General features: G+C 40.8%; 1 non-coding gene across 1 annotated transcript; it reads right to left on the reverse strand.

Moving 5' to 3' along the window:
• Positions 1 to 977: 977 nt before the first annotated feature.
• LOC112739039 (small nucleolar RNA R71) lies at positions 978 to 1,085 on the reverse strand. The gene has a single exon (XR_003169980.1). It is a non-coding gene; the product is annotated as a small nucleolar RNA R71 (small nucleolar RNA).
• Positions 1,086 to 7,233: the final 6,148 nt, after the last annotated feature.

Raw genomic sequence — 7,233 nt, forward strand, 5'->3', positions numbered from 1 at the left:
AAAATTTGTTTCAACTAACTAACTAACTTTTTGTTTGTTTCTTAACTTTTTCAAAACTACCTAACTAACTCTCTCTCTCTAATTTTCGAAAATATCTTCCCTCTTTTTCAAAAATTTCTTTTTAATTAACTAATTATTCTTATTTTTATTTTTGATTTTAAAAATTTTCAAAAAATACTAACATTTTTCAAAAACCATTTTCGAAAATCACTAACTCTTTTTCAAAAATACTTTTCGAAAATTCTCCCTCTCTCATCTTATTCTATTTATTTATTCATCTACTAACATCTCATCTCACATCTCTACCCTCCTCACAGTTGTGTTTCTTCCATTCCATTACATTCTTTATCTCCCTCTTTTCTTTCACTCACAAAGGAATCCCTATACTATGGTATAAAAGATTTCTATTATTATTATTTTTCTATGCCCTCTTCTTTGTCATATGAGCAGGAGCAAGGATAAGAACATTCTTGTGGAAGCAGATCCAGAACCTGAAAGGACTCCGAAAAGGAAACTAAGAGAAGATAAAATACAACAATCCAGAGATAACCTTTCAGAAATTTTCGAACAGGAAGAGGAGATGGCAGCCGAAAATAATAATAATGTAAGAAAGATGCTTGGTGACTTTACTACACCTAATTCCAATTTACATGGAAGAAGCATCTCCATCCCTGCCATTGGAGCAAACAACTTTGAGCTGAAACCTCAATTAGTTTCTCTGATGCAGCAGAATTGCAAGTTTCATGGACTTCCATCTGAAGATCCTTTTCAGTTCTTAACTGAATTCTTGCAGATATGTGATACTGTTAAGACTAATGGAGTAGATCCTGAAGTCTACAGGCTCATGCTTTTCCCTTTTTGCTGTAAGAGACAGAGCTAGATTATGGTTGGATTCTCAACCCAAAGACAGCCTGAACTCTTGGGATAAGCTGGTCACGGCTTTCTTAGCCAAGTACTTTCCTCCTCAAAAGCTGAGCAAGCTTAGAGCTTATGTTCAAACCTTCAGACAGAAAGAAGGTGAATCCCTCTATGAAGCTTGGGAAAGATACAAATAGTTGACCAAAAAGTGTCCTTCTGACATGCTTTCAGAATGGACCATCCTGGATATACTCTATGATGGTTTATCTGAGCTATCAAAGATGTCACTGGACACTTCTGCAGGTGGATCCATTCACCTAAAGAAAACGCCTGCAGAAGCTCAAGAACTCATTGACATGGTTGCTAATAACCAGTTCATGTACACTTCTGAAAGGAATCCTGTGAACAATGGGACGCCTATGAAGAAGGGAGTTCTTGAAGTTGATACTCTGAATGCCATATTGGCTCAGAATAAAATATTGACTCAGAAAGTCAATATGATCTCTCAGAGTCTGCATGGAATGCAAGCTGCATCCAACAGTACTCAAGAGGCATCTTCTGAAGAAGAAGCTTATGATCCTGAAAACCCTGCAATAGCAGAGGTAAATTATTTAGGTGAACCTTATGAAAACACCTATAACTCATCATGGAAAAATCATCCAAATTTCTCATGGAAGGATCAAAAGCCTCAACAAGGCTTTAATAACGGTGGAAGAAACAGGTTTAGCAATAATAAACCTTTTCCATCATCCACTCAGCAACAGACAAAGAACTCTGAACAAAATACTTCCAATTTGGCAAACTTAGTCTCTGATCTGTCTAAGGCTACTGTAAGTTTCATGAATAAAATAAGATCTTCCATTAGAAATTTGGAAGCACAAGTGGGCCAGCTGAGTAAAAGGATCACTGAAATCCCTCCCAGCACTCTCCCAAGCAATACAGAAGAGAACCCAAAAGGAGAGTGCAAGGCCATTGACATAAGCACCATGGCCGAACCTACAAGGGGAGTGGAGGACGTGAATCCCAAGGAGGAAGACCTCCTGGGACGTCCAGTGATCAATAAGGAGCTTCCCTCTGAGGAACAAAAGGACTCTGAGGCTCATCTAGAGACCATAGAGATTCCATTGAACCTCCTTATGCCCTTCATGAGCTCTGATGAGTATTCCTCTTCTGAAGAGAATGAGGATGTTACTGAAGAGCAAACTGCCAAGTTTCTTGGTGCAATCATGAAGCTGAATGCCAAATTATTTGGCATTGATACTTGGGAAGTTGAACCTCCCTTGTTCATTAATGAACTAAGTGATCTGGATCAACTGACATTGCCTCAGAAGAGACAGGATCCTGGAAAGTTCATAATACCCTGTACCATAGGCACCATGATCTTTAAGGCTCTATGTGACCTTGGTTCAGGAATAAACCTCATGCCCCTCTCTGTAATAGAGAAACTGGGAATCTATGGGGTGCAAGCTGCTAAAATCTCATTAGAGATGGCAGACAGTTCAAGAAAACAGGCTTATGGACAAGTAGAGAACGTGTTAGTAAAGGTTGAAGGCCTTTACATCCCTGCTGATTTCATAGTCCTGGATACTGGAAAGGAAGAGGGTGAATCCATCATCCTAGGAAGACCTTTCCTGGCCACAGCAAGAGCTGTGATTGATGTTGACAGAGGTGAAATAGTCATTCAATGGAATGAGGATTCCCTTGTGTTTAAAACTCAAGGATCTCCCTCTGCAACCATGGAGAGGAAGCAGAAAAAGCTTCTCTCAAAGCAGAGTCAACCAGAGCCCCCATAGTCAAACTCTAAGTTTGGTGTTGGGAGGCCACAACCAAACTCTAAGTTTGGTGTTGAACTCCCATATCCAAACTCTAAGTTTGGTGTTGGAGAGTTTCAACAATGCTCTGAACATCTGTGAGGCTCCATGAGAGCCCATTGTCAAGCTATTGACATTAAAGAAGCGCTTGTTGGGAGGCAACCCAATTTTTATTTATCTAACTATATTTTTCGTAGTTATATGTCTTTGTAGGTTCATGATCATGTGGAGTCACAAAATAAATATAAAAATTGAAAACGGAATCAAAAACAGCAGAAGAAAAATCACACCCTAGAGGAGCATATGTCTGGCGTTCAGCGCCAGAACAGAGCATGGTTCTGGCGCTGAATGCCCAAAATGGGCAGCTTCTGGGCGCTGAACGCCAGAACAGGCATGGTTCTGGCGTTCAACGCTAGAAATGGCACACAAATGGGCGTTGAACGCCCAAAATGGCCACCAACCTGGTGCTGAACGCCCAGAGTTGGGTGCAAAGGCATTTTTACATGCCTAATGGGTGCAGGGATGTAAATCCTTGAACACCTCAGGATCTATGGACCCCGCAGGATCCACTCAGGATCTGTGGACCCCACAGGATCCACTCAGGATCTGTAGACCCCACAGGATCCCCACCTACCTCCACTCACTTCTTCTCACCACTCTCTTTCACACAACCCCATAAACACTCTTCCCCAAAAAACCCTTCACCAATCACCACAATCTCTCTCCCCCATCACCTCTTCACCACTCACATCCATCCACTCTTCCCCATAAACCCACCTCATAAACTCCACCTACCTTCAAAATTCAAAACCAATTTCCCACCCAAACCCACCCATATGGCCGAAACCTTTTCCCCCATCCCTTCCCTATATAAAGCCCTCCATTCTTCATCAAATTCACACAACACACCCCTCTACACCCTTCTTGGCCGAAACACTTCCCACCCCCTCTCCTCCATTTCTTCTTCTTCTTCATCTATTCATTCTTTTATTGCTCGAGGGCGAGCAAAACTTTAAGTTTGGTGTGGTAAAAGCATAAGCTTTTTGTTTTTCCATTACCATTGATGGCACCTAAGACCGGAGAATCCTCTAGAAAGGAGAAAGGGAAGACAAAAGCTTCCAAATCCGAGTCATGGGAGATGGAAAGGTTCATCTCCAAAGCCCATCAAGACCACTTATATGATGTTGTGGCCAAGAAGAAGGTGATCCCTGAGGTCCCTTTCAAACTCAAAAGAAATGAGTATCCAGAGATCCGACATGAAATTCAAAGAAGAGGTTGGGAAGTTCTAACAAATCCCATCCAATAAGTCGGCATCCTAATGGTTCAAGAGTTTTATGCCAATGCATGGATCACCAAGAACCATGATCAAAGTAAGAACCCTGATCCAAAGAACTATGTTACAATGGTTCGGGGGAAATACTTAGATTTTAGTCCGGAAAATGTGAGGTTGGCGTTCAACTTGCCAAACATGGAAGAGAACGCACGCCCCTACACAAGGAGAGTCAACTTTGATCAAAGGTTGGACCAAGTCCTTATGGACATATGTGTAGAAGGAGCTCAATGGAAGATTGACTCCAAAGGCAAGCCGGTTCAACTAAGAAGATTGGACCTCAAGCCTGTAGCTAGAGGATGGTTGGAGTTCATTCAATGCTCAATCATTCCCACTAGCAACCGGTCTGAAGTTACTATAGACCGGGCCATCATGATCCATAGCATCATGATTGGAGAAGAGGTGGAAGTTCATGAGATTATACCTCAAGAACTCTACAAGGTGGCTGACAAGTCCTCCACTATGGCAAGGTTAGCCTTTCCTCACCTCATCTGCCACCTATGCAATTCGGCTGGGATTGACATAGAGGGAGATATCCTCATTAAAGAGGACAAGCCCATCACTAAGAAGAAGATGGAGCAAGCAAGAGAGCCCATTCATGGAGCTCAAGAGGCGTATGAAGCTCATCACCATGAGATCCCGGAGATGCCTCAAATGCACTTTCATCCCCAAAACTATTGGGAGCAAATCAACACCTCCCTAGGAGAATTGAGTTCCAATATGGGACAACTAAGGGTGGAACATCAAGAGCACTCCATCATGCTTCATGAAATAAGAGAAGATCAAAAAGCAATGAGGGAGGAGCAACAAAGACAAGGAAGAGACATAGAAGAGCTCAAGGACATCATTGGTTCCTCAAGAAGGAAACGCCACCATCACTAAGGTGGATTCATTCCTTGTTCTTATTTCTTCTGTTTTTCGTTTTCTATATTATGTGCTTATCTATGTTTGTGTCTTCATTACATGATCATTAGTAGTTAGTAACTTTGTCTTAAAGTTATGAATGTCCTATGAATCCATCACCTCTCTTAAATGAAAAATGTTTTAATTCAAAAGAACAAGAAGTACATGAGTTTCAAATTTATCCTTGAACTTAGTTTAATTATATTGATGTGGTGACAATGCTTCTTGTTTTCTGAATGAATGCTTGAACAGTGCATATGTCTTTTGAAGTTGTTGTTTAAGAATGTTAAATATGTTGGCTCTTGAAAGAATGATGACTAGGAGACATGTTATTTGATAATTTGAAAAATCATAAAAATGATTCTTGAAGCAAGAAAAAGCAGCAAAGAACAAGGCTTGCAGAAAAAAAAATATAGGCGAAAAAAAAATAATAGAAAGAAAAAGAAAAAGCAAGCAGAAAAAGCCAAAGCTCTTAAAACCAAGAGGCAAGAGCAAAAAGCCAATAACCCTTAAAACCAAAAGGCAAGGGCAAATAAAAAGGATCCCAAGGCTTTGAGCATCAGTGGATAGGAGGGCCTAAAGGAATAAAATTCTGGTCTAAGCGGCTAAACCAAGCTGTCCCTAACCATGTGCTTGTGGCGTGAAGGTGTCAAGTGAAAACTTGAGACTGAGCGGTTAAAGTCAAGGTCCAAAGCAAAAAAAAGAGTGTGCTTAAGAACCCTGGACACCTCTAATTGGGGACTTTAGCAAAGCTGAGTCACAATCTGAAAAGGTTCACCCAATTATGTGTCTGTGGCATTTATGTATCCGGTGGTAATACTGGAAAACAAAGTGCTTAGGGCCACGGCCAAGACTCATAAAGAAGCTGTGTTCAAGAATCATCATACTGAACTAGGAGAATCAATAACACTATCTGAACTCTGAGTTCCTATAGATGCCAATCATTCTGAACCTCAATGGATAGAGTGAGATGCCAAAACTATTCAAGAGGCAAAAAGCTATAAGTCCCGCTCATTTGATTGGAGCTATATTTCATTGATAGTTTGGAATTTATAGTATGTTCTCTTCTTTTTATCCTATTTGATTTTCAGTTGCTTGGGGACAAGCAACAATTTAAGTTTGGTGTTGTGATGAGCGGATAATTTATACGCTTTTTGACATTGTTTTTAGTATGTTTTTAGTAGGATCTAGTTACTTTTAGGGATGTTTTCATTAGTTTTTATGTTAAATTCACATTTCTGGACTTTACTATGAGTTTGTGTGTTTTTTTGTGATTTCAGGTATTTTCTGACTGAAATTGAGGGACTTGAGCAAAAATCAGATTCAGAGGTTGAAGAAGGACTGCTGATGCTGTTGGATTCTGACCTCCCTGCACTCAAAGTGGATTTTCTGAAGCTACAGAACTGGAAATGGCGCGCTTCCAATTGCGTTAGAAAGTAGACATCCAGAGCTTTCCAGCAATGTATAATAGTCCATACTTTGGCCAAGAATAGACGACGTAAACTGGAGTTCAACACCAGTTTTCTGCCCAAATCTAGCGTCCAGCGCCAGAAAAGGAGCCAAAACCAGAGCTGAACGCCCAAACTGGCACAAAAGCTGGCGTTCAACTCCAAGAAAGACCTCTACACGTGCAACACTCAAGCTCAGCCCAAACACACACCAAGTGGGCCCCGGAAGTGGATTTATGCATCAATTACTTACTCATGTAAACCCTAGTAGCTAGTTTATTATAAATAGGACCTTTTACTATTGTATTCGAGGTCTTTTGGACCATCTTTGATCTTTGGTCTCAGTTTTAATCCGTTGTTCATCTTTGGATTATCTTATGATCTATTGATCACGTTTTGGGGCTAGCCTCTCGGCCATGCCTGGACCTTTCACTTATGTATTTTCAAACGGTAGAGTTTCTACACTCCATAGATTAAGGTGTGGAGCTCTACTGTTCCTCAAAGATTAATGCAAAGTACTACTGTTTTCTATTCAATTCATCTTATTTCGCTTCTAAGATATTCATTCGTACTTCAACCTGAATGTGATGAACGTGACAATCATCATCATTCCCTATGAACGCGTGCCTGACAACCACTCCCGTTCTACATTAGATTAAATGAGTATCTCTTAGATCTCTTAATCGGAATCTTCGTGGTGTAAGCTAGAATGATGGCGGCATTCAAGAGAATCTGGAAAGTCTAAACCTTGTCTGTGGTATTCCGAGTAGGATTCAATGATTGAATGACTGTGACGAGCTTCAAACTCGCGATTGCTGGGCGTTAGTGACAGACGCAAAAGGAGGGTGAATCCTATTCCAGCATGATCGAGAACCGACAGATG

Source organism: Arachis hypogaea, chromosome 13 (genome assembly GCF_003086295.3).
Source record: "Arachis hypogaea cultivar Tifrunner chromosome 13, arahy.Tifrunner.gnm2.J5K5, whole genome shotgun sequence".
In the NCBI taxonomy this organism is placed as follows: Eukaryota; Viridiplantae; Streptophyta; class Magnoliopsida; order Fabales; family Fabaceae; genus Arachis; species Arachis hypogaea.